The sequence below is a fragment of the Dermacentor silvarum genome, chromosome 8 (assembly GCF_013339745.2).
Source record: "Dermacentor silvarum isolate Dsil-2018 chromosome 8, BIME_Dsil_1.4, whole genome shotgun sequence".
NCBI classification, from domain to species: Eukaryota; Metazoa; Arthropoda; class Arachnida; order Ixodida; family Ixodidae; genus Dermacentor; species Dermacentor silvarum.
Window position 1 is genome coordinate 93,520,471 of NC_051161.1, and position 26,840 is coordinate 93,547,310.

Sequence of the window (26,840 nt, forward strand, 5' to 3'; positions counted from 1 at the left end):
GTTATATATATAAAATAATAGGCCCTCAGGTAAACGGTGGCTTACCGATTAGTGCATCCGAGAGCCGCTAACTTACTGCACGCAACTCGGGGAAAAAAAGCAAGCACACTTTATTTACCCGCAAAAAAATTGCTGGTTCACTTTCAACTTCATTGAAAAGTTCAAGCTGATTCTTTTCTTTACACTTGTCGGCGCCATCGCTTGCGGAAATAAACTCATAATTAGGCACTCAACCCACACGACGACGCCTCGAAAATCGGATAGAAGGAATGTTGACGTCCGAGGGCTAGCCGAACAGGCTGACGGGGCTCAACTGACTGCACTATCTCTTCTCCACCTCCAGGTGCCAGAATACCTCAGAGTGTACAAATAAATGCACTATGAGGTCTTCTGCGTGGCACCGCGTTCGATATATCGAATGTGCTGGTGAACGAGCGTTCTTTATACGTGTGCACCAGCCCGATACATTTGCATGAAATTTTCAAGGGGATTTTACAGCTGTTCGATATACAGAATAATTCGTTATAAGTTGGCTTGATATATCCGCGTACGACTGTATCTCCGTACCATATATATGGCATCGTATTGATCAGCTGTACAAAATACGTATCAGATTTAGTCACATTAACTTCCTTCAGCTCTTTCTGGCCTCACACAGCCCTTGAATGGTATCGCCTCCCCAAAGAAATCCTAAAGAGTACTAATAAACGCAAGTTTCATGCAACATGAACTAGCGTACGTTGTGTAATCTGAATTTGTTAATTACTTCCTATGTTCCTTTTAAATTCTTTGTAAGGTCAGGTAATATGGTATAATTGTAAAGCTGCCTTCGTCGTGCGCACTAAAGTTTTTCCACGTACCACCAGCTAAAAGTATATGATTAGAAAGTTACTTTTCAATAATTGCATTATTTGTTTAGCCTGCTCAACCCACTTCGTTACGTAATGCTTTCGAGTGCTGACGGCGCAAATAAATAAATTATTAAACTGTAAAAAATATTTCTTGGATGAGAGGTGGTCACCTCCGGCAATGTTTCATCATCATCATCAGACTATATTTATGTCCATGGCAGGACGAAGGCCTCGAGGCGCCCAGCGATCTCCAATGACCCCTATCCGGCGATGTATAAAATATGCGCATTATTTAAAGCTACATAGTTTAACACTACGTAGCTAAACTCAGTTATTCTTCTGAAATAACTAGTCAGTTATTCCTCTTAGCCGCTTATTTAGTCTGTGCATGAAAGTCTCTCGTTTTATTTGCTCAAATGACAACCTAATTAACAAGCTTTTGAAACTCATATCGCTTTGGTATATAAGTTGCTATGTGTTTTTGGACTCGCGCTAAAATTTAAAAAAACGTACATTGCTTTATAAATGCAGTGGATGAAATTGCCGCGAAAAGACAAAGCCGTGTAATACATTTGAGCTTTTCATTACACGCCTATAGCCAGGAAGTTTATGCAACCAAATGATTGTGTATTATTACATTCTCAAATTCCTACGGCATTTCCCCTAAGTGGAGAAGCCAGTTTAACTTTTCAATAATTCACAATTCGACTTTGTGATGTTTCGACCATATATTTGATAGATAGAAATGTGCATGAGCAATAGGAAAATATGTTGGAGGCAAAAATTCTCAGCAAATTTTGCAAAATAATCTGTATTTACCAACTGAACAGCATATTTCTACCCTGGAACAGATAGGAAATTGAAATGAATCACATGCATAAAAGTTTGCAGTGCTAGTATTATGAAGTACAGTTTCAGTTTTATTTCTTTCAATTTATGATATATGATAGTTGATGTGATGACTTCAATTTCCTGTTTTATGTTCAGGATACTGACACTGCACAAACTATATTTTTTTGTCATAACACGGAATACAGGCCCACAGTGCGGCTCATAAACACATCGGGATAATGAGGTGTAATCTGTGGATACATTTCTCGCTATGGGTAATATAGGAGCCCCTTTCTCGCAAATATGTCTTGGTTGAGAGCGCGTGTGCTGAAAGTAGACTGATTGTCCGCGCTTTCCGTGCAGCTACCGAAGCGACTGTGACAGCCTTTCGCTGTTTAAAGGTTTAAGCCTTTCGATGCCAAGCGCCTGAAATATACACAAACAACGCGCTTGTCCAGAACCAGAAAGGTCGCAAGCATCATGCGAAGGGAGGGATTACCCTTGTACTAAAGCCCCTATATTTATAAAAGTAGCGCCATTCTTAGATCTTGCCGCCACCGCGCTCACCCCGGCGCTTCCTCCTCGCCCTCTCTTAGCCGCCTCCTGTCGCCCCAGCCTCCTCCGCTCCCCCATTGGCCAATCCGTGTCACGTGGAAGTTCGCGTCGTGCTTTTGTATATTTTTTTCTTTCCAGCGCGCTCCGACTGCCATTCTCGGGCCTGTGCGACGAAAGTGCTGTACGCACAAACGGATCAAACGTGTTAGGGACAAGAACTTCGTCGTGATGGCATGCTGCTGCGCCTTAAGTTGCCGCAACCGACAAGGCGAGGGCAAAAGGCTTTTTTTGTTTACCATCCGGCTTGCGCAAACGCTTGCTGCACACTTGATATTTGCGCCGTCTCGCATCGTCGCGTTGCTACTTCCAAAACGGCATTATTAAGACCAGTTACTGACTGACGAAGCAAAATCGCGCCTCAAAAACGTCTCCGCAGGGCGCGATCGAAGTTTCCCTCGGATTTCCTCTGGTAGCGCGTTAGCTGTCGTCTGCCACGGCAGGCCCGACGCAGGCGGCGCCACTGTCGATATCGCGCCTCGATCGCGCTGGTCGCGCCGAGCGCAATAGTGGAACGGAGGAGGAGGGAAGAGGATGGCGCTACTTTTATAAATATAGGGGCTTTACCTTGTACAGGTTAGTTGCATCCTTGAGCAAAAAAGAAAAACCGGGGAGTGACAAGTCATTTTTAACGACGGGCTGTCGCTCTTATCGTTATCACAAATGACGACTTGCGGCAACGTACTGCGCTTTGTCGGGAAGCTGTTATGGTTCATTCTTCAGAATGGGTATTTGTTTTTTTCCGCATCGTAACTTACGTCATCGGGGCAGATTTTAAAACATAAAGGTCTTGGGTCAGGCGGTGGTACCTAGGTGACATGAACGCCCGACAAAAATGGACTTGTACAGTCACTTTCTTTTGGAAGCGCTGATAACGTTGTAATTTTAACCACAATAGCACTTCGTACATGGCATTTTTCCTAACAGCTTAACAGAAGGCTAATCAGTCCTCATATTAATAAACTTAAAACTTTTTACCAGAGACACTCTCAGATGACTTCAATATATTTACAATAAAGGGCTCCATAATTTCCACCATGGCTTTACGTAGGTACGTTGGCGCATTTCATGCAATAATCCCAGTCAGCCTACTCACATATAGCGCATTACTAATCACATCTACCATGGCCTCGGCTACATCCCAAGAAGCAATTTCCTACCTATTTTGATTACTTAAGACTCGGTAGGCTTAAGACAGGCCAAAATTCGAATAGGAATGCGTAGTATGGAATTAGTATGGAACCTACAGTGATCTAGAACGTATGCATTACACTCGAGTCTGTCCAGAATTAGACAGTAACATCATTTACTCTGACTATTCATCTATCATCAGTGTTAATAAACTAAACGCATACTGTGCCGATCTTTCCCCCCACCTCACCCCAAATTCAGCTGGGCGCAGGCTACCACCCTGCGTCTGCTACAAATACGTACCCTTCACTCGCCCGCCTCCACCTTATATTCCCTGAAGTCTACAGTACACCCAACTGGCGGTGCTGTGGCACTCACCCGGCTACGCTTCCGCATGTGCTGTGGGAGTGCCCAGCACTGTACACATGCATTAACACCACGACCCCCTCGTCGAGGTTGCGTGAGGCTCTGCGGAGCTCCGCCCTCGACGACCAAACTTGGGCGACCCAGCACGCCCGTGAGGCGGCGGTGAGGCAAGCCCTCGACGTCCCCTCATGGGAGGCTTAGGCCCGGCCATCGTAAAGTGCTGGCTCTACAATAAATGTTTATTCCTCCTTCTGAGCTTCTATCGCTAGGTTTGCGTCGTGAAGTCGCCTGCGCTTGCACAAGTTCTACAATTCTACGCTCCAATATCCCATCACCAAGAGCTCGGCGCTTGTCATCACGAATAAGCTAAAAAGCAACCTCGCCTTCAGAACGTATAGTCAGCGTCACAAGCTTTCGTACCCCAGAAGGTGAAAAAATATTTATATTTCTACGCCTTAGTCACGCATCGTAGTATTCGGATTTACAGCGTATACTGGTGTAGAGTAAACAAAACAAAAGTTTTGCATAGTTTTACTGGCTGCGGGGTAGCTGCGTTGAAAATGAACTTATTCGCAGAACCTCGGCCACGTAAATTTTTGCCGGCGACTGTGCGATTGAACACCTGCATTTTCTTTATTCTGCACACAATTTTTTTTATGAATGGCCTTCCAGCCAACGTCATGCAGTGCTTACACCTGGTTAATTTTCAGGACAGCAGACTCAGACATGACTTATTAAGTAGAAGAACTGAACTATTATGTAGTACGTCATTATTATCACCAATCAGGTGTAATAAATATGTAAACAAATAAAGGATAATAATATTGCCTATGAAATTTTACTAAAATCTCAGGACTACTTCAAAACTTTGCCTGTTCGTCCTGTGTACGTCCCTATACTTTCTAGCAAACTGAAAGGGAGAAATTCAAGGGAGAAATTGACATCTCTTGTGGCACCATGGCAGAAAAGGGAAGGTGTAGCTTAGTGGGTCCATATGAAAGGATCAGCTGCGATTGTGCTACTCACGCACAAGGAACGACACTTTTGTATTTTTTTACAGGCAGTAAAGTGATAAATGGTGTCCGTGGACGCTGGAGTGATCATGACAATACCACCGTACCGATATGGGTAATAAACGATTCTAATAAGGGAACAATTCTGCAAGCCTCACGGTCCTTTCTCATGTTTCTTCCATGGTCCAAACACGTTAAATTTAGCGTAGGAGAAAATTCTTACAGAATTACTGAAGAATTGTACCAGTAATTATATCATGGTGCTGCGATCTGATTCAGCAATAGAGTTAGTTAAGAACAGAACAGCAGAATGCCATAGTAACTTTGGTGATTCTAGCCGAAAAAAATGTCTTCATGCAACGCTTTGTGGGCATAACTCAAGAAGGGTGTGGTCTGTGATTGGAATAGTTCTCTATTTTTACACGACAAACTACATAAACACGCCCCGGTGTCTTTTCGCATTATTTCCAATACTCCTCTGCGTACGTCGTGGTAAAAGGATATGAAGACCTTTAGTATTTCGGGAATTTCGTGAAGGTATATGGGAATGGTTCAAATGATAAGACACGTGCGCTGCATATTGAGGATAGAATGTTTATGTTTCGAGGTATTGGTTTGTACTAAGCAAAAAAGCTTGTGAAATAATTCGGACAGCCTTCATTTGCACCGAAGATCCGGTACGCAAAAATTATGCTTTGATATAATGCAAATATACTCAGTCAAATAGCTTCTGTATTCCTTTGTAAGAATACTACGTCTGGGGCTGCAGCCAAGTTTTCTACTTCTGCGTCTTTTAATTGCACTCACGGGAAGCTATTTATTTTTGTGGTATGTTTCAGGCTGAACAAAAGTCTCACAAACACGCCTTTCCATGACATAGCTGAATAGGCAAAAATATTTCTTAGTAATGTCTTCATAAATGTTTGCCTTAAGAAAGAAATCAACTTTGAAAACACAAAGTTGGGTTTATTGTCTAAAATACATTACACCTAAAGGGAAAAAGAAGTTTGGAAGCACGTTCGCATGTTCACGAAACCAGCCAGCTATTTTTTTAGGAAGACATTAGTACAGTAGAAAGAAACGAAACAAGAACCGCAACTAAATGACCTGCGTTTCGGAATATGCCATCTGGCGGGAAACGGCCAAACTAAGCAACGACAAAGTGATAAAAAAAATAGCGGCGCCGCTGGCTTCGAACCTGCGAGCTGCCAATCGTGGTATCAGTGAACCTAATCGGTGGTCGCGCAGACCGCTCGGCTATCTGTTTGAGTGCTGCCAGAGGCAAAAACTAGGTATATATACGTACCATAATAAATTCTGCGACCTTGTTATGAAAACTGCGATTTTGGAACGACTTTTTTGGCCTTTCAAGAGTTGCTGCTGCAACTATCTGAAAGCCGAGTCATTGAAGTTGATAAATCCCCAATAATACGTCGATCGATGCAATAGGCTCATCGCAAATTGCTTTTTACTGGCCAAAAAGCCTCCAAAATTTGGCCTTTTCCATAGACTCCCATACTTCGAACTTCGCCCGCAATTTGGAACGGGTTTTCTGTCGTAAGTAATGGTACCGCTTGCATGAGATGTCGGGCTAAGCTCCTAGAGCCTATTTCCACGGTAATATTTCGAAAGATGGCTTCTATGATTAGTTATTTGGGAAAAACGACGCTCTCCCATAGAAAATGCGCATGTTTTCAGAGGCGGCCGCTAGAGGCGCTTTTCGGCGATGTCCAAGATTCCTGGTATTGAATGAGCCGATTTGACGAAACAAAATTTCGAGGTGTATGTTAACACACACTTTGCATCGCGCTGTGGCGCCACCTTACCACGCCGCGAGAAACAAAATGTCGGCTGAGTGATTCAATTCAAGTCCACATGGCCATGACTGATCTATAAAAGCAGTTTTATTCTTCCTACTTGCTTATCCTATAGTAGAGGTCCACCGGTGGTGCATGAACTTGTCGGCTGCGTTAGGGCTATCTAAGCTGCGCACGAGGTCGACACCGCCTCAAACTCGATGCAGATAGATAGAAAGGGCTAGAAACCGTGCAGTTCAGGTTATGGAGTATGGTGCAACTCATTTAAAGCTTAAAACTAAATAAATAAGCGCATGTTGCTGTGACATTCACGTTGTCGGTGCGATGTTATTACTCGGTAACCGATCCCCCGTTGTTTTATCGGCGTCGTCGGCACGAAAGCCTGTCACACGGGGCCCACTACGATGACTCGCTGTGGTTGGTCACGTCGGCGTAATCCTAGTACGACAATGTGTCTCCCGTTGACATGGCCTGCCAACTAATCGGCAAATGTCGGCCTCAAGCCGACTTGTCGGCATCGGTGCCACGTCGGCCTATATTGTCACGTACCGCCCGTTAATTGAGTATGGTTGTTAACAGCTGGAATTTTTAACGAAACACGTCGTATGCACGGCGCCGACAATGCGAGTTCGCGTCCACATAGACTATGCTGCAGGTTATCCGCGCTATTCCATAACCACGTGTCGTCTACTCCACGAACCGATGACGCCGTACGAAACATTTCTGACGCCCGCCGCTATAGGATGTGCTAGGTCACCACCACCACTCAGCACATCCTAATGGGATGTATAGGGATTCACCCAGTGAGAACCGTAGGTAGCGTACACCTTCCAGAAGCACTTAGGTTTAAAGTGGACGGAATCATCAACCGATCAGCAGTCGAGATAAGCAAGACACGTTTAGAGTATTGGTGGAAAAGTAACAGGGAAGAAATTGATAGGACCGGATCTTTTAGTCATATGGTACAGGGTAGATTTTGAAGAAAACAAAAGGTTAAGGAGATGTATAAAAAATGCTAGATAAAAATATCTATACCATAGCTGAACAAATCAAGCAGGCTAGGTAACTATTTGTCACCGCCCCATTTCAAAGGGGATATGCCATTAAATCATCATCACCATCATCATTACCGCAACGGCGGCTGTTGGGAAAATTTTCCACTTCTGTGTCGCCTTACCGGCATAGCCTTCGCACGGCGACGGAGAGGTTGGCGGAATAACCGCGCGAATCAGCGGAGTCGCTTGGAAGTCGGGTCGGTGTGGTTGTGCATCGGGATGCAGATGAAGAAAGTGGTGGGCAGGCTGAGATGCCCCAGGCTGAGGTCTTCGGCAGCAGACCAACAGGCGGTGCGAGCCCGCCACGATCTTCGGCAGCGAGGTACCAGCAACCCGACGCTTCTCCAGAACAGCACGCCACAGAAAAGCCTACTGGGTTCCAACCTTCCTTCAGAACTTTCCATCGGACCATCTTTTTCTTTTAAATCGCGTTTAATATGTTGTTCAAGTAATCATCACCTAATATTTTCAAGCCAAGCTTGTATTGCCTCACAGGAGGTGGTGGTGTCACGCTAAAAAACCCGCCTGCTCCCAGAGTAGAGCAGCTGTTCGAGCTACGCCAGCTCCGGATCACGTGACGCGCGCGACCAATCAGGGTCGTTTGGGGTGTCGCGGGGAGAAAAAGGAAAGGAAAGGGGGTTCCACCGGGCTTTCCTCGCCGCAGAGCAGTCTCGGCGACCTGTTGGGAAGGCCTCGCGTGGTGCGTTCAGCCGAGGAGCAGGCTGCGGTTGAGCAACGGCGCCGCGAACTCGATCGGGTAAGGGCTCGTCGTCGACGTGCCGATTCTAGCGTGAGGGCTTCCGAAGTCCAGGCGAAACCTCAGCGAAGAGCCGTGGACCCCGAGTTGCGGGAGCGCGTTGTTGAGGCCAAACGTCAGCGAAGAGGCGCCGACCCTGAGTTTAGGGCAAACGAAGCGGAACGCCTCCGAGAGCGTCCTGTTGCCCTCCAGGAACCCGACAACGGTGGTGCACGCCTCCGCAACGCTAGTGCCAACTTCCCAGGTGCGACGGCCAGGTTTCAACGCGAGTTTATCAACCGGAACTTCGGAGCCAGCCGCAATGTGTGTGACCGGTTGTGGTTCGAGCACAACGTGGTACGCGTCAGTGTAATTCGTTCCGAGGAACACCGAAGAAACACACGACAAACTTCGCAATTACCACCATTTTCTCGACAAGGGAAGGGCTTCCGATTTTTTTTGTGTAATCTGCCAGTGTAGTGTTTGCCGCGTTAGATCTTGAGTGAATTTTAGTAATTTTAGCCGTACTTTTTACTTAATTATTATTCATCGTAAGCCCCCAGATATGTTGGGCTGGTTGTACGCATCGCAGGAGAGTTCCTTGTGTTGCTTTTTCACTTCTCGGCTTCGTTTACACTGTTTGTTACTGCCATGATACGTTATTTCATTTAATAAACTCCTGAATGTATTCTACATCGCTTCCCCTCTCATGCTCCTGGTCCGTGGCTGGTTAGGCGCGGACCTTGTTGTCGGTCAGCAGTCGAACCTTTCCTAACGCACGCGCGGTGGGTCTGTTTGTCGCACCAACCTCTGATTTCCGGAGAGTGCAATAACATAACCCACGATATTTTTCCACAATATTCTTCAATTAGTTCCTTGTATGTTTGAGACGGCATTATTTTGGTTATCCATTCAGCTTTCGGACCCCTCGCCACTCCACATAGCAACTTATATGCCAATTAACCAAATGCCGAACTATACGATACGACCGCCCGCCTACTTCTGAGGGAAAAAAATACAGCGGGAAGACTATTTCTTGGAGGTAATATTTGTCATTTGTATAATTAAAAAAATTGACAGGCTCTTGAAACAAACCGCTAATCCATATGTTCCCCTCTTCCACGAGATAGAATACTCCGAGTGCAAGCTGCAATCTTGTTGCTCTGAGCATTGCGTACTTGTCGGGGAAAAGGTATACCTGTCATATTTGTCTGCGCATGTCATTCCCAAACTATAATAAATTGTAAAATTACTTCCCGTCAACTAATTCCAGCGTTAATGAAAGGAAAAGGATGTGTCTTAGTCAAACCCAATTGTCATGGTCTCCAGATTCCCGCCTTGCTTGGCAAGGTTCTGCTGATCGTACATACTAAGGCTCGTGCATATACTAAGGATCGTACATACTGTCATTACAGCGATGTTTCCCATCACGTACAAAAAAAAGATTGTGCGCAAAATGCCGAAAGGTGCTTCGGCTCACATGAATGCGCTTTTTCCATGCGGAAACTGCAAAAAGCCGCCGAAAATACAGCCTCCTAAATGTGACGCCTCTCAAGCTCGCTCAGACACAAAGTGATGTGCCTGCGTACCAACGCTGAATTAGTGCATATGCTGCGGAAGGCGCACTTTAATATATTTCCGCTTTTATCACAGACCAAACCATCATTAACACAGCGCCGCCACGTCACCAGTGCCCCTAAGATTGACGTCACATCCGTCTTATTGTATACAGTTTGTAGAAAAGTAGCTGGACTCACCTGCTTGAGCGACGAACATCACACTTCCCAGTTTTTTCTCTGTGTCCACAGCAAGCGTCGCGTTTCGGCGCAATGTGTTACGTCTGGAGAGAAAGAAATTGTGAAGTATCTCGGTGAATAAATTATTATAAAGCATCGCATACTCTTCATTCTGAACTTTAACACACGAAATATGTAATTTGCTGTCACATATTTTGCCATAACACAGTAAATATCTGAACGACTGTCACATATTTTGTTTTATCTGAAACAGAAAACTGGGCAAAATGCTGTCACAGGCGCACGCAACCACTTTGTTAATTAATTTGGCCAGCCAGCCGAGCAGTTAGGATCTCCTAACGGTGACTAAACAAATATCAGTATTCAGAGCCTGTTTAGTCTGACAGCGCTGGCAGAAACATAAAACTTTAGACAAGGCCATTTCGAAAAAGAAAAAGAATAAAGTTATACTGTACACAACTACGGTTAGCAAGTGCCGCATACGAGATGCTATAAAGGTTACCGTATATGTGCTGCAGCTAATGTTAGCCAAGCTGCACAAGAAAAAAAATGGTATAATATACAAAAACCAGATGTGCCATATGTGGGAATTATTCTCAGTCCACCACAGCAATATTTTTTTGCGAACAACATATCTGTTATAAAAAAAATAACGAAAACTTCAAAATATTCAATTATGTGTCTTAGTTACCATGCGAAGACTGTCTGATCAGTCTTACTCATATAAGAAAATTGAAAGAATTCAAAACCTAGCACTCAGTTTTATATATTCCCGTTACTCACGCTACGATAGCTTGACACTTCTCCGAAAAAGGACGCGCATATTTACGTTAGAATGTCGACGACCGACTCCGAGAATGTCCGAGAATGACTGAATTGCGGTCATTCAACTCGCTTTTAGGACAGCTGGTGTCGTGGCGAGTGGAAGCGCAATCAGGCAGCACTTTTCGCACCCTCAGAAGTTCGAGTAAAGAACGAAAACAAAAATGAAAAGAAACGCAGGACAGTAAAAATGGCTGACTCAATAGGATTCATCGAAAGTCACGCGAATAATTCAAAAATTTAAAACATGATTAATAATGTTTTTCAATCAGTCATGTATTTAGTGCGTAACAATTACCATGGTGGCTAAGGAAGACGAATGACAGAACACTTCTTTTCCTTATAATGTATATGTACCAGTTTCTTTTTTCTTTCGTTAGCAGCTTAGCTAAAATTAGCTGGGACAAGGAGGGTATGTTTTGGCAACATCGCGAAAATGACGTAACAGCGCAAGTGCTCGACGACAGTTTGGAAGAAAGTTTGGAGAGGACCCAAAAGTTTTGCACAGCGAAATTGAGAAAAAAAAAAAAGACGCTCAATTTGCTGATGGTACCCTTTCTAAGAAACTTTCGTGCGTTCGTTAAATTCCAGATATTCTGATGTTTCTTAATCAACTACCACTTTCAGTTTCGTAACAAATGCCACGATTTAGAACGACGACACTCAAACACTTGAGGATGCAATACGTGAATGCAATAAGGAGGCCCGCCTACTCTGTCGCGGGAAGCAGCAATGGACGTGCATCGACCATTCACCTTACCAATACACGAAATTAACGGGAGAAAACGCGGGAAAAAGCTAGCTTTCCGTGTACAAAAACATTTTTAAATATTACCTTGAAAATGCATCAGAACTCTAGAACGTGGAAGAATCGGAACCCATATTCCTTGTAAGCAGAGCTATAGAAACAAACAAGACGTGTCGCCTTGCGTTACGTCCCTAGTCCTTCTTGTCGTACGTCAAGAGAAACATTTTAGCAGCCGTCGTGCATCTTGCTCTCCTCTGCTCGGCCAAGCGAGTCAGACTCGACTTGAAAGCGCGCCCAGTTGCAACGGGCGTTGCAATTATTGCTGGTATTATTGCGATGCACGTAAATTCCACGGAATGACACTGCAAAGATGTTCTTTTTTGTGGTGATGATGTCTACTCAAATGTGATCACCATTGCTAGATGAGATTGTAAAGCGTGCCAGGAATACGACCGAAGAATAGGAAAGCGTGGGACACCAGTAAATTTACGTATGCTGTGTTTATTGCGATAGCAATTATATGGACATTCAAAGCGCATTTTAGCCGTCGTCGTCACCGTCATCGTCATCGCCGTCGTCGTCGCCGTGAGGTTCCGCATCAAGTCCAACGGCGATAAAATTGTCGCGGCGCGCCGTAAGCCTAGTGTGCGAGTGAAAGCGTGCGAGGATGACCCGGCAAGCGCGGCTCAATGGAGCGCCCGCTAGGGAGGAAGGCAGGCCGGAGGCGCACGGTCTTCCATCGCGCGCGGGGCACGGGGGCGCGGCGACGGAGACGGAGGGGGGGGGGGGGGGTACGTTCTGCTCCGTCGGGTGCTGCTCACAGCGCGGCCGCACGGGCACCGTACCTTGAAAGCGATCTGCGATGTGGGCGAAGTGCGCGCACGCGAGGGCCTCATCTTTAGAGTGATCTGCGGTGGGGACAAAGTGCATGCGCCGAGGGCCGGTAGCTTCGTATGCGCTGTGCTGTCGACGTTTAGTTCGCGTTGAAGCGAGACGAGAGACATCGCGAAGGTCAATTTGCCCGCTGCTGCTGGCGCGCTTTCTCACTCCGGCGTTTTCACAGCGAGTTTCCGTGGTCATCGAGAAATATGTGTTCATGTTTACCTGTGCGCACGTGACACCGTGCTTGTCTATTTAGTTTGTAAGCGAATATTTACAACTTTATACGGCCTGTTAAACTACTGTCCTTGCTTCGTATAGCTCACTAGTAATTTGCTATCGCAATCGATGATTCGCCTTTTGGGCTAAACTGCGACTTTTTCTGCCTGTTCGAACACGAACGCAAGCTTCTCCTTGGTCTTTTCATTGAGCGATGGCAGCATGTGTACAGTTCTAGAAAAAGGCTTAGCTGAAGTGCTCTTGCTGTTAGTAGATCGAAATTAGCGCTTTAAACGTGTGAATTGTGCACTTTCTCCAAGCCTTTCTACGGTGGTTTATGGGCGCAGAGGACTTCCCTCTATTGCCACGCTACAAGCCCAATTGTTAAATTTCTGGAGCTACCGTCGGATAGTTAGATGAATGTCTTCGCTTTGCAGTGTAATGTCAATGGGTGCCAATTGGTGGGTGATTTCTGCCGCAAGTTTGTCGGTGTGTTCGTTGCTGGGCGCACCGCAGTGGTTTGAAGAGACGGCATTCGGAGCATGACACCCTTTAAGCTGCAACCTATCCTAGGACCTTGGAGCAGCGCTGCTAGTGCGTTGCGCGCTACGAAGGCACTGTGAATCTCCTTCCGGCACACTCAGTAAAACGAGACACTGTCTTGTCACTGAACGTTGTGTTCTTGTCACTTCTGAACGTTGTGTTCATCGCGTCTTGCAAGCACTGTGTTCCATGAATTTTTGTTTCATATCTTTATAGGTTAGGAGATGATGGATGCCCAAAGTCGTTGGTGATTTCAATAGGCGGAGTACTGCTAAGGAAATTACCACAACGTAAGCAATCTGCGCCGCAGCCAGCCACTGCACGCCATAAATGTGCTGTCAGTCTTTATTTGGGAAATGTGTCACACGGTTTGAAGAAGCTTGGAATAAGAGCAGATGTTGTAGTCATTTTTCTGCTCCAAACAACTTGATGCAGACCTTTTTTTAAAAAAAAATTGCGCGGTAGAAGGGGACCCAAGAAAAGAAGTGAGACAGACCAGCGCAGACTAATAACTGATTTATTGAAAGCACGTAATCCGCCTTAAAGAGTGTCCAGCCTGGGTGACGTGTCACCATCAATGTTTACAACGTAGCAAGAAAAACCTTTGAATAAAGCCTTTAAAAAACACGCCTACACGTGGAAGGTCACGCGAGTCAATGGTAGCACGTGGAACTTAGGTACGCATACTCCATGTCAGATAGATTAAATGACAGCTGTGGCTAATGCACCCCTCTCCCTTTCTTCAGATGCGGAAAGCCTCTATTATGTTTCGGCCGATGAACATGCTTTCCCTGGAATAACTTCCGCGTCCTCAGAAAGAGGCCTACAACCGCACCCTCGGCAGTAGGCTGGCAAATGGAAACCCCGGTTGTTGGAAAGCGATAGCTCAAGCTTCCTCAATCTCACTTTCATACATCTCCCGCTCTCCCCGATATGTGTTTTACCACATGTTAAGGGCACCTGATAAACTACGCCTATCTTACACAGCACAAACTCGTTCCTATGTTGTATATGGCACTCATCTATCTGCGACGCCCTGCCACACACTTTTTTTTTCGCCGATCATGTCCCACTGATCATATAAATGTGTGTGTGTGTGTGTGTGCGTGTGTGTCGCCGATTACGTCCCGCTGATCCTATAAAAGTCTGCGTGTTTTCGTGTGCCACCAACCAGGAAATATGTGTGTGTTCGCGGGCCGTCGATCAATGCAAAATAAAACTCTGTGTGCGTGTGTCTTTCTTCGTGATCACCACCGACACCGCTCAAGAGAACTAAAATTTGTTCATACCTATCATTTAAAATTATGGGGTTTTATGTGCCAAAACCAAGATCTGATTATGAGGAACGCCGTAGTGGGGGACTCCGGAAATTTAGACCCCCTGGGGTTCTTTAACGTGCACCTAAATCTAAGTACGCAGGTCTTTTCGCATTTCGCCCCATCGAAAGGCGGCCGTCATGGCCGGGATTCGATCCCGCGACCTCGTGCTCAGCGGCCCAACACAATAGCCACAGAGCAACCACGGCGGGTACCACAAGCTTTTTGATCACTGCTGGTCCTCTCTTTAGAATTTCAATTGGCGTGTACTTTTTTGCCATCTTCCTTGACTTCGTCCTACATTCCATGTCTACACACTTGAGGTACACATTTTTTGGGTGCCTTAGCAGCCAAATTTTTCATTCGCCGTCCTGAGTCTTTCTTCAAAACTAATTTTGCTCAACGCTTTTATGACTTCAAAAGATGGCCAACCCCTATCACTCTGCGCTGCCTCATTTGTGGTATTAGCATGGGGCCCCAGAGCATATCAGCACACAGAGCTTTGCTTGACTTCCAACATTGATAACATCTCTAACTTTACCAGAATTGCATTTGCGAAGTTCGGCGCTGGCGCCACTATTTATTTAAAAGTTCTTTACTCAACCTCATAATTATCATGTCCTTAGGGGTGGGCAGCCCTACCCAGGCTAAAGACAGAGAAGGGATCGATACGAGCGCTGACTGACAACTGAATGATTATTTTCGAACAAGTGAATATATATACATATATACAAAATATGAGCATGTGACGGCGGTAGCCTGCCCACCTCTAAGAATATGTTCAGTTACCAACTCGCCCAGCTTGCTGTGTTAACTCATAATTATTGCAGCCTGAACGTGCTCTATGTTTCTTTACTGCTGCCTTCTTCATTTTCTGCACTGTTTCGCGGATGAAGTACATTTATACTGAAGTCGCGACGTTTCCGTGCACAGAACAATTAATCTGGATAGCCTGTTTTTTCTTCGCTATGACACATGCAAGTGGATACAACGAGTGCCAAACTGCCAGTGAGATATCCACTACCATTTTCCCGCAACCGCTGGCACGTGACTGTCACAAAAAACTAAATCATCCGCTGCGCCGAACGAGCATTGGTAACTCGTGCAGATCAGAGCTCCTGCCCTGCCTCTCCGGTAGCAAGGAGGATGCGTTGAAGATGATGCACGTGGGTGCTTCATTGACCCCTGGCTGCAGCTTGGCTACGGCTCCAGACAATCGTGCCGCATTGCGCGCGGCCTGTGCATTCTGTCCTCGCCTAGCTGCTCTAGCCGATCTACCACAGCCCTTACGGAATTGTCAGAGATGCGCTCATGAAGGCGCCACTACCACTGAAATGTGGGGATGGGAATCTATTTCCCACCATCTGTGAATCTATTGTCTATACACTACATATCTGTGCTTGACTTCATTTAACGCCACAAACTATACTTGTACGTATAACGTGCTTGACACAGTTTATTCCACATGGAAATTTTCTGACAAAAAATAGTGTTTCATGTAAATTTTTGTTACTTGAATTGACCTTTTAAGGGCAATAATAAAGAAAGTCTTAGACGTGCAGAATTGTTTGTTGCAAACGCATGTCTGCTCTTCAAAATTTGTAAAGATGAGATAATTAAGAGTTTTATTACTGTATGAGCAATTCGAAATAAAGACCAATATTCTCTTATTCAAACAATGACTTATAACGCGCATAACGTTTTGTATGCGACTTGTTTTGGTTCGTTCTGTCCGATGGTAGGAATGAAAAACAACGAATATTAAGCTGCAGGTCAATTGAAATCCCTGATTACACAACATAGACCCATTTACTGCAATCTGCAAATTACTGCTATACACCACGTTACTGAAAGCTCTGCCACTGTTGACAGCACACTCGACATGCTATATTCTGTCAGCATTTTATGAACAATAGCTTGTTTGCATGTGCTTTGATGCTATGATTTATTTTTTACAGCGCAGATGTAAGCCTCTAGTTCGTCGGGATTTGTCATGTCCGCGTGCGCGGCTCACGCTCACAAAAAAACCCATCATCTCACCCTACGGGCAACCATGGTGGGATGCGAAAGTATCGCGGGGGATGCGCATCGAGTTTCCGTTTCGTTTCACTTGGCAACACAACCCAATAAAAGTTAGAGCGGGAGAATGTACTGAGAAGAGAGGAGACGTTTCTACGGGGTTGTTGCGTCTTTATTTAGAGATCGTACGTGATTCCTAGCGTCGGTGCGCTAGGAATCGGTGACGGAAGCACAGCGAACGCGCGCTTTATACTGCGCCGCGACACTTGCATCGCCTACCGGCGTACCCTTAGAGAGAGAGGGAGAGAGTGAGAGAGAGAGTTGTATGCAATGATTTGCTGCGCCGCACCCGTGGCGGAGAGGGGGAGACTGGAGGTGAAGAGCGCACACCTGCGTAGGAGAGGAGAATGAGGGAGAGCTGCGCATGCGCAGTATGAGTGCGGACGCAGCAGAACGGACACGTACGCGTGACGTACGTGTACACACAATGTATCTGCCGATGCGTGGGCGCTCTGTCCGTTGCATATGTCGCCCAGCGTGTGCTGCGACCATAATCAACATTATGGCAAACACCGTCCAAAAACCGTACCTCCACCTAGCAGCTGTGGCCACTCGGACATACCTCAAACGGCAGTTGGAAAAGGGCGTTTTGTCTTCGAGTTTTCGAGTAACAGAAATATGTTTTATGGTGTATTCGAATTACAATCCGAAGCTATCATGTCTGCAACTTGTGTGTGTGTTGACATTACGAATTCTATCGCGGAATGTACTTTGAAAAATTGAATAATAATAACAATATTAGTAAAACGAATAATAACAATCAATCAATCATTTATTTATCGTTCCCAGGAACAATCATGAGGTCCAGGTGCTGGCGCACGTATACATAGAAAAAGAAATACAGCAGAGGAATATCAGTAAGAAAAAAAACAATCATAACAATCTTGAAAAGAAAAGCGTACATACATGTAACCGTAGGCGCAAACTGCATACACAAGAAAAAGGAGGAGAAGGGAACTTGAAAAATATGAGAAACTATAACACAACAACGGAAATCTCAGAGCAGAACAAAGACAGAGAGTAGTGAAAAATATCAAGGTCATGAAAGTGGGCGTTATAAAGACTCTGTATTCTGTGGACGGTTGAGTGTTGGCGGTGACAGGCAGCAACATGGAAAGGTCTGTGTTGTCTGGTGATCTTGCGCGGAATACAAAATGTTGTACCACTGAGGAGTTCGGGGCACATGAGGATACCGTGAAGGAGTTTGAAAAGGAAGAGAAGATCAGCGCGATTACGTCAGCAGCGAAGTAAGGACACTGACAATAGCCCGACAGTGCTAGAGCAAGGTCCAGCGTCCGTGTTAGCAAAGCGGTGACGATATATGCTTAGAAACGTTTTTTGGACCCGAGCTATACTGTCACTGTTGGATTTAGAAATGTCGTTCCAGACGACCGGCGCGTATTCGAGTTGAGGAAGACAGATTGTTGTGTACGACTTACAGAACGGTGTAGGAGAATTGAATTCTGCATACACTCTGCATAGAGCCAAGAGTGCGCATGCCCCGCATTGCAACGCGTTTAGTGTGAGCTGAAAAGTGTAAGGTTGTGACAAAAAGTACACCGAGATCATTGATCTCACGGACCTTACACAATGGTACAGAATATACTGAATAAGAAAAAGAAATGCTTGCTGTTTTGCGGGTGAAAGGCATGGCATTGGTCTTAGCAGCATTCAAGGTGAGGTTATTATCTGTGGACCGTTTAGAAAAAGAAAGCAGGTCAGACTGCAGGATGCGACAGTCCTCAACAGTGTGAATTGCCTTAAAATCTTTATCTCATCGAAGAAGGGCACGCGCTCAAGCTTTACTAAAAGCGGCCACCCTACATGCGACAGACGTGGCTTTCGTAGATGCCGCTAAATACGTAGACAAACCCTACGTTGCCGCTGCGGTGGTCGCCCCTGATGGGACAGCCCTCAATGCTCTTACCATAAAAAGAAAGAAAGCCTGCGAGGCCGAACAAGTGGCGATTGCCCTTTCTCTAGCCCTCCCTCAGCGCGACACAATATTTACCGACTCCAAACCCGCTGCACTGGCATACCGCCGCGGTACACTATGCCAGGCGACCTTAAGCATTCTAGCATCCGCTCAAATAAACGCAGACAACCACATCCACTGGTTCCCGGGGCATGAAGTCCTCAACGTTCAAGCAGGTGTCCCCAACGGTAATGAGCTGGCCCATAACCTCGCCCGAGATCTTACGCGCCGCGCGGGGACGCGGGCCGGCTAACCGGCCGGGAGCCCCAACACGCACCGGGAGCCACTCCTGTCGTATCACGAGATTTGCTCGCACTATAAGTTATCGAGAAAGGAATTCCCCTCACCTCACCCAACACTAAATAAAGCACAACAATTAACGCTTCGATTGCTGCAAACGCACAGTTACCCCAACCCCTAGATATGCAGCAAATACCTCCCAGATATAAGGCCAGAATGCGCGAAATGCCAAAATCCAAAGTGCGACTTAGATCACGTGCTGTGGCAGTGTCCCGCGCTAAACGCTTGCTTCGGATCTCCTGCCACCGAGGACGACTGGATCAACCACCTCAGGAGGCCCGACAGGGCCCTTCAACACCAGAGAGAGAGAGAGAGAGAAAGAGAAAGAAAGACAAGGAGGTTAGCCAGTGCCGTCCAGAAGGCCCAACAGGTGGCTGGCAAGCTCCGACTCCCAGTCCCCACATGGGCGGAGCCACCTGGCCGGCCCCCGTAAGGGGTGCCCAGGCCCCTTCAGGACCTTTAATAAAGTTAATTATCTCTCTCTCTCATCGGCATATAGAAGGAATGAAGAATGCCGAATGGCGGAAAGAACGTCAATAATAATAATAATAATAATAATAATAATAATAATAATAATAATAATAATAATAATAATAATAATAATAATAATAATAATAATAATAATAATGTACTTGCGCTTGGCGGAGGGCCTAGAGGCATGAGCATGTACGCTGCACTTCCGCACACGTGCGTGCGCGCGTGACGTATGTACGTCACCTGCGGTGGTGGTGCTTGTGTAACATCGTCTAACGTCGGCAACAGCGTCGTTCTACATCCACTTTCACAGGGTGGAATGTAGGCCAATTTTTTAATAAAAACGCGCGACATACTTCACTATACAATAAACGAATGTAATTGCTATGTAATTGGGACGGCTAAGTAAATATGTGCGAAGGAACGACCGGTCACATTTAAATTCAATGGAGTCTGCGTCGTCTCGAAATAACATTCTGCAACTCTCACACATTTATAGACAATCCGCATATTTTTTTTTCTTTTACTGACAGGACTACACTCCAGGCAAGTGAAGAGGATTACTTGCAACACACGGTGTACGACCCTGTGAAATTATTAATGAATGGCGGCATTCAGATTAGTCACTTTGTGGTTTCAGCTAAGGGTGCCGAAAACTGGTATTTAATGCACAATCAGACAAATGAACATTCTCTTTACTTACGCATTGTCATTGTCCACGTAACTCAGGTCGAATACATAGTAATTGTCTGTCAAATCCACTTTTTTATATATACGCATGTGTATCCCGTAACTTCAAAAGTACGATTGAGCAGCCAGATGGGACCAGTGGTGTTTAATGCCTAGAAAGGGGAATAACATTTGTGTTCGTTTTGATGTTGCTTTCGATTCAATAAAAAACGTATTCTAACAAAAGCAATCGAAGAGTGTGGCTGAATGAAGCAAGAAGTCAGCGAGGACCCGACGTGAACGTTTTAATGGCGTGAGCATGTGAGAGTGCCTGTCATCAGAGGCGTTGAGGTGGTGCACCAAAGTCAATGCCGCGGTTGCTCCTGACAACTGCATCAGAGCTTGTTACATTGCTTATCTCAATGCAGGGGAAGGTGTCGTGATCTCATTACTTGAAATTTGCACTTGCTTTATAGTAGACTTGTACGTAACGAACTGCATGGAATCATTTACTTCTATTCAATTACATTTTAGTGTAATTTTCTCATTGAATTACTTTGTGTATTTGTTAATGCTCACTGAAATTCACGAACATTTTCCAGTAACAAATTACATGTAACCAGCTACATTTTTCAGGTTTGGGACCGAAATTTGGCGGGGACTACAGTGTTCAATTGGTTGAAAACATGCACATAGGTTACCTGCTTCCCACAATTACTGTCCGGCAGCTACGATTCGATCACCTAAACATGACAGGCTTGCATATTTGCACACCTCATTCGGAAGTCCGACATCTGAGCATTTCTCCTAAAATGAATTTCGCTCTTGCTATTGGATGCGCCTTTATTAGCTGCTGTTCAATTATTCTTCGCACATTGCAGTATTCTTGTCTAATATAAACAGAAGTTCTTAGCGGTTGAACAGTTATGCTTTGTTTTGAGATATACGGGACTCAAATACACTTATTTTTGCGACTGTAATAGGCGAACAGTGGTTTTAGCACTGGATCTGACAGCTTTATATTAAATTACTCTATAGATTGACCCACCTTTTGAAGCAACGGCAACTGCTTCCTTTACAATTAGTCTATTAAGTCACGCTGACTAATGAGTGAAAGGTAGCTGGAAAAGGTCTGCCAGCTTCCGGCCGACAAATCGAAAAGGTGCTTTCATGGCTTGATAGCGACGGCACCTCCGACGCTGATTTCAAGAAAATCTCTATGACCAATAATAAGAGCACTTTCTGCTAACCCCAGGAACAGTGAAGCGCTATGCATCGTAGCATTTATTGACCTTAATGTTGTGGCGGTAATATATTGTAGCAACAGGCGGCTTTAGCCTGGCCATCGAAGTTGGAAATTGCTCCATTTGAGCGCCTCTTATAGCGTTACCACGGTATGTCACCACACTTTCATGAAACCTGTATCTCTAACTACTGCAAAAAGAATTGTAGCTGCTTTGCGGTCTATTACTGACCCTTCTGGCAACACAAGGTGTTGCAGGCGCGCACAATGTAGGTACTTCTTTTGTAGGGGCTCAAGCATAGCGTCCCTTTCTTCTCGGTACTTTCGGTAAGACAACGGAAACCCTTTAATGGCTTTTGTCTCTTCGCATGCAGTACAGTTATGAAAATCGACGGTTCGCGTCCTAAATACCCATGCCGGTCTATAAGCAGACGCTATCGCGTGAGGTAAGTTTTCGTACGTTACAACAAATCCGTTCTCTACCGCGCGAGTATAGAGCGGAATTTCAGTGTCGCTGACAGATATATATATATAAAAAAAAACGAGGAAAGAGATCCGAAGAAAGTTTTGAAAACCAATTCTTAGTGAAGATAAACAATGTCTGAACGACTGCTGTTGTGACAGCTTGTTGTATTTCATGATCGCATGTGAAAGTGCGACTGAACGAAGACCTCGAAAGAGACACACAGAGACGCCGTGAAATTAGCGCTGTATTTCTGTGCCTGTTACTGTCTACGTCCTGGTTCAGTCGCGCTTACACATTTTATCATGGATTGTAACCAACTAGCCCGCCATCGTTGTATTTACTGTATTTCTGCAATGGTAATAAAAGTTGGTTGGAACGTAACGTCAAAGTAATTAATTACTTTTTAGTTACTGCTGAATTACTTGCGCGATGCTGCAATTTGTAACGGATGTCAATTACATTTTTACGGAATCAAATGTAACTCTAATGTGTTACCTTCTTTTATTAACTATTATTTTTTATTTTATTACCTATTATTTTAATAACTATTTTATAAACTTTTTAAACTAACTATTATCCTCGAGATGAAGTATCATGTACGCGGCATAATGGGAATTAAGCGACGCCATGCACTTGCTGATAGCGCAAACGAGCTAGTTGAAGCTGGTCGGAGAGAAATATGCATGTGACTGGAGCCTAATGCACAAAATGCACTACGGCTGCGACGGAGAGAACGACGTCACTGGCGGTATGCCCGCAGTCCGTCGTTGTCGCTCGGGTTCGATGTTTTGAGTTTGCTCGGCGGCGTGGTTAGCCGCATTCGCCCGCCATTGCCGCTTGCGATTCTTAGAAATTAAATTGCTTCAAAATTAAATCTGTCCGTTACGTAAGATAGTGAATAGATCATACTCCTTAAGCAATGGCTCATACTCCCGTAAAAACGGCGCTACCCATTACGACAACAGAGAAGTGAAATTCTACGGTGGAATGATTAGCGACCACGCAGCCAGCTGTGGAAGCAGACGACGACGACGACGACGACGAACGCGGGAGCGAAGGCACGAGTGCGGGCCGAGCACGAGCACGAGCGCAAACCGAGAGGCGCCAATGAGCCAGCTGCGGAAGAAGACGACGACGCTCTAGACAATGCTCACGATGATAGTGTTCGCGTACACAGACGCCACCTAAATATGTGCCTTATAACGAGCTTCGCTTGAAAAACAATGACTTTCGCTCTCGTGAAGCCTACCATATCTTCAAGCGCGATAGGTACTTTCATACATGCATTGTAAGGTATGAGAGTTATAACGGGAAATCCTTAAGTTTCTTCGGCACTTCGGGGTTAGCACATTTGTTGTGGACACCACGGCCAAGAACCACGCAGTCCAGACTGCACAATGCCTCCAGAGATAATTGTGGTGTATGAAAGAGTGCACGTACGGCAGGAAAAGACGGTGTTTTCAGCCCTACAGTGTCAGAATACAAGAAACATGCTCGCTTACGGGTACGGGATGACATACTGCTCACCACGCTCGAGCCGACAGAGCTGTCGAATATCGTCGACGCGCAGGTGGCAGAGAGGCTGTAAAGTTTGCGGAAGTAGAACAGGCGTTACAGGGAACACGCACTCAGACTTTCCTCCTAGGCACGATAAACCCCGGCCACGCGTTGAACGTTGGCGTCAAGTCGCCCCTTTGGCTGCTAATCGAAGGCTCCAACGGAAGCATCTCGACGAAAACCCAAAACCCGATGGCTTTCAAATACAACTTTGACTTTTTGCTCTTTTTTGCGTCTTTTTGCAAAATGCCAGTTGAATCCGTGACTCCAGCCAAGATTTAGAACCCCGTCGCTTCTCGGAGGACATTTCTCAAATGACATTTTTGAAATTTCCAGATCGTTATTTTAATGTTCTAATTGGCTTCACCATTGTGCATCACTGTTCTTTGTCATGATCTTATCGCTCATTCCACCTTTACTTTTCTTTACTATTTACTGTTTGTTTTATTCCGATAGCAATTATATGTACGCTCAAAGCGCATTTCTGCCGTCGTCGTTTCTGCCAAGCGCTGACTTGTACACTGAGGTATTGACGATAAATCCTTGCCTGCCTCAACCATTCGGAGCGTTGCACTTTACACCCTCTTTTTACCCATGCCCTGCGGACGTCAGTGTTCAAGTCAGTGCTTGTGTTTCGTCATTCTTAATGCCCCTTTGTCTATGTATGATGTGTAAATCATGTTTGCAATGGGATACCAACGAGCCCGTAACCAAACCCTGTTTCAAGATAGGGCGTCCATCGCAGCCGCACCTTACGCAGCAGCCGTCGGAGTAGAACGCAACGCCCTCCCCTCCCCCCGGAGGCTTGTGCGCGGCGGAAGACGGCGCGCTTTCGCCCTGGATTCCTCCCTTGCGCGCATGAGATTGAGCCACCATCGCTGGCTCACCCTCGCATGATTTCACTAGCATACGGCACGCAGCGACGATGTTATCGCCCTTGGACTTTTGACGGAACCTCACGCCGACGGCAGTGGAGCCGCCGGCGGAAGAAATGCACCTGGAGTGTCCGTATAATTGCTATCACAATAAAACAGTTACTGTGCTGACTGCGCTTCTGAAAATGAAAACTGAAAACGACTTCAAGAGCGGTCAGCGTATTCCTATACTGTTCGAAGAAGAGTGACGCTTCTCTATCTGCTTCGATTAGTTACTATTTATGTTACTTGGGAATCAGAGTTCCTACTTTCCATTTTTTCAATTTGTGAATCACAGTTTAGAAATAATGCAACGCGGACGCATTTGCACTAACCAGCTGAGTGGATCGGTAGCGGTGCGTAATTATATATTAGTTCATTTATTATAAGCACACGTTGTCATCGTATCGCGCGGAAGAGCACCGAATGGGAGTTTTTCTTGGCTCTCATCAACGCTCCAGAAGCAGATGTGGCACTTGTTGCCGCGGGCTGCAACGACTTAGGAACGCTGCGCTGCAACACACACGGAATGAGCGCTATGGCGAGATAACCATGTATTTAGCTTTTGAGCATGCTTATGCCCGACGTATCGTAACGTGAAACAAGCAAAAAGCCAACGAAATAGGTCGGACGTACTTCCACAAAAATGCCGCCGGATCTTTCTAAGGTACCTGTAAAAAAAGTTAAAAGTAGACATCGGACGTACGCACACTTAACCAGTGCCTTTTGCATTTCACCCCTACCGAAATGCGGCCGCCACAGCCGGGATTGTATCCCGCGCTCCCGGGCTTCTCAGCGCTATGCCAAAGTTATACTACGCCACCACGGAGGGCACACTGAGCGAGGTTGTAAATATCCATGATTCATTACATGTAAATGTGCTTGACGACACAGCGACATGTCTGGGACATATGGCGTGGAATGACCCTATTGTCTCATGCGTTATTGTATCGCAAGCCCTGGAGTGCCCTGTTATTTATCCAACAATCCTGGGCCCAGCATCCCATTTCGCAAGGGATCGCAGACTTCTTCTTTTTCCGGTGGCTAACTGTCCCGAAGGAATGCAATAAAGTGCCGTCTTGTTTTCGTTGTCACAATATACTGCTTTATAAGAAAAATTGAGGCAATGGATAAAAGTTTGCTTGCTGTTGCCTGTTCTCTATTTGTCTGTTGTCGCAGGCTGGTCTAGCCCAGGAACTCATTGCCCATACAGATTCTGGTATTTGGTAGCATTCCTTCAAGCGGCTAGTGTACAAGGCCGGTTGAAGGAATCTGTGGTCAACTAAGTATGCGCCATCACCATGAGATAGCAGATATGCATTTAGCCATGTCAATTGCAGGATTTGGTGGTGATGGTAAAGTGTTTATAATTTTACAAAAACGGTATAGCAAAAGGAGAGTAATCTTACAGCGTGAAGTTCTTCTAGTGATCCAGGTTCAATGCGTTTATATGTTGCCGCGGTGAGAACAACGAATCCAAGCAAGAGAAGAATCAACGCCAAAGTTCTACTGTCCATGAAAAACGTGTAAAGACGCTTCGTACTGACACAGAATGCGGAGCGTATGCGAAGGCACCTACGTAAAAGTAAGGCTTATAAGGGCGTATAGATATGCTCTGTTTCTTTCTCTTTGCTTAAAGGCAATCTCAGTTATTTTTATCCCGATGACGGCTTGAAATATTTCCGAAGAGAATAATTTTAGGGCGAAGGGCTCAATAAAAATTCAGACAAACTGAATAATAAAAAGTGTTTTCGTATTGGCTGCCTGGAAGCATGTTGTAAATTTTCTTTTAAGTCTCTTCAACGCCTAGCAAGCTAACTGAACTTTATAAATGCTATCTACTCCAGTGGAGATAGCATTTAAATATGGCGAAGGCAACTCTTGTATACTTTATTATTGTCAATGTCATTAACAAAGAAAATAAAGTTTAGGCAGGAAGTGAGATTAAACGCACATAGTTGATTGAATTGATCTTTTTTAACTTCACGTAGAGGCTTTTACAGGGGACGACCTATGATCTGGCGATCAAAAAATCTGTATACGCCATCTTCCTGAGAAACCAAAAATGTACTTTATTTATAGTTTGCTACGCTGCCGCACGCCGACAAACTGCAAGCTACTTCTTTTACGATTAGCATTTTTATCCTATCTGCCTGTTTAAAAAGTGGTGCTGAAGCGATCTAAGGTCCGAATTAAATGCATACCGTATTTACTCGTGTACGTCCTGCACCCCCATTTTGCACTACGAAAGTGTCCTAAAACGTTCACTAAGCATCATGCACATATCTGTCTGCTGTTTAACTTACGCAGGCCGCTACTACGAGCTGCTCGCTCGCTGGTTTTGGGCGTTTTAAAGCGGATCTGTATATGGCTATAGTATCGTACATAGCCCTAGATGTCCTGCTGAGAGTGGCATTATCACCACTGTACCCCGCACTCGATACTAAACGTACCAAACCCCAATTTT

General features: G+C 45.4%; 1 long non-coding RNA gene across 1 annotated transcript; it reads right to left on the reverse strand.

The window, feature by feature from the left end:
- Positions 1 to 10,168: 10,168 nt before the first annotated feature.
- On the reverse strand, positions 10,169 to 25,946 carry LOC125947819 (uncharacterized). Its single transcript, XR_007468517.1, has 3 exons — positions 25,783 to 25,946; positions 20,228 to 20,366; positions 10,169 to 10,252 (listed from the first exon to the last, which is right to left on the reverse strand). It is a non-coding gene; the product is annotated as an uncharacterized LOC125947819 (long non-coding RNA).
- Between the last annotated feature and the right edge of the window lie 894 nt (positions 25,947 to 26,840).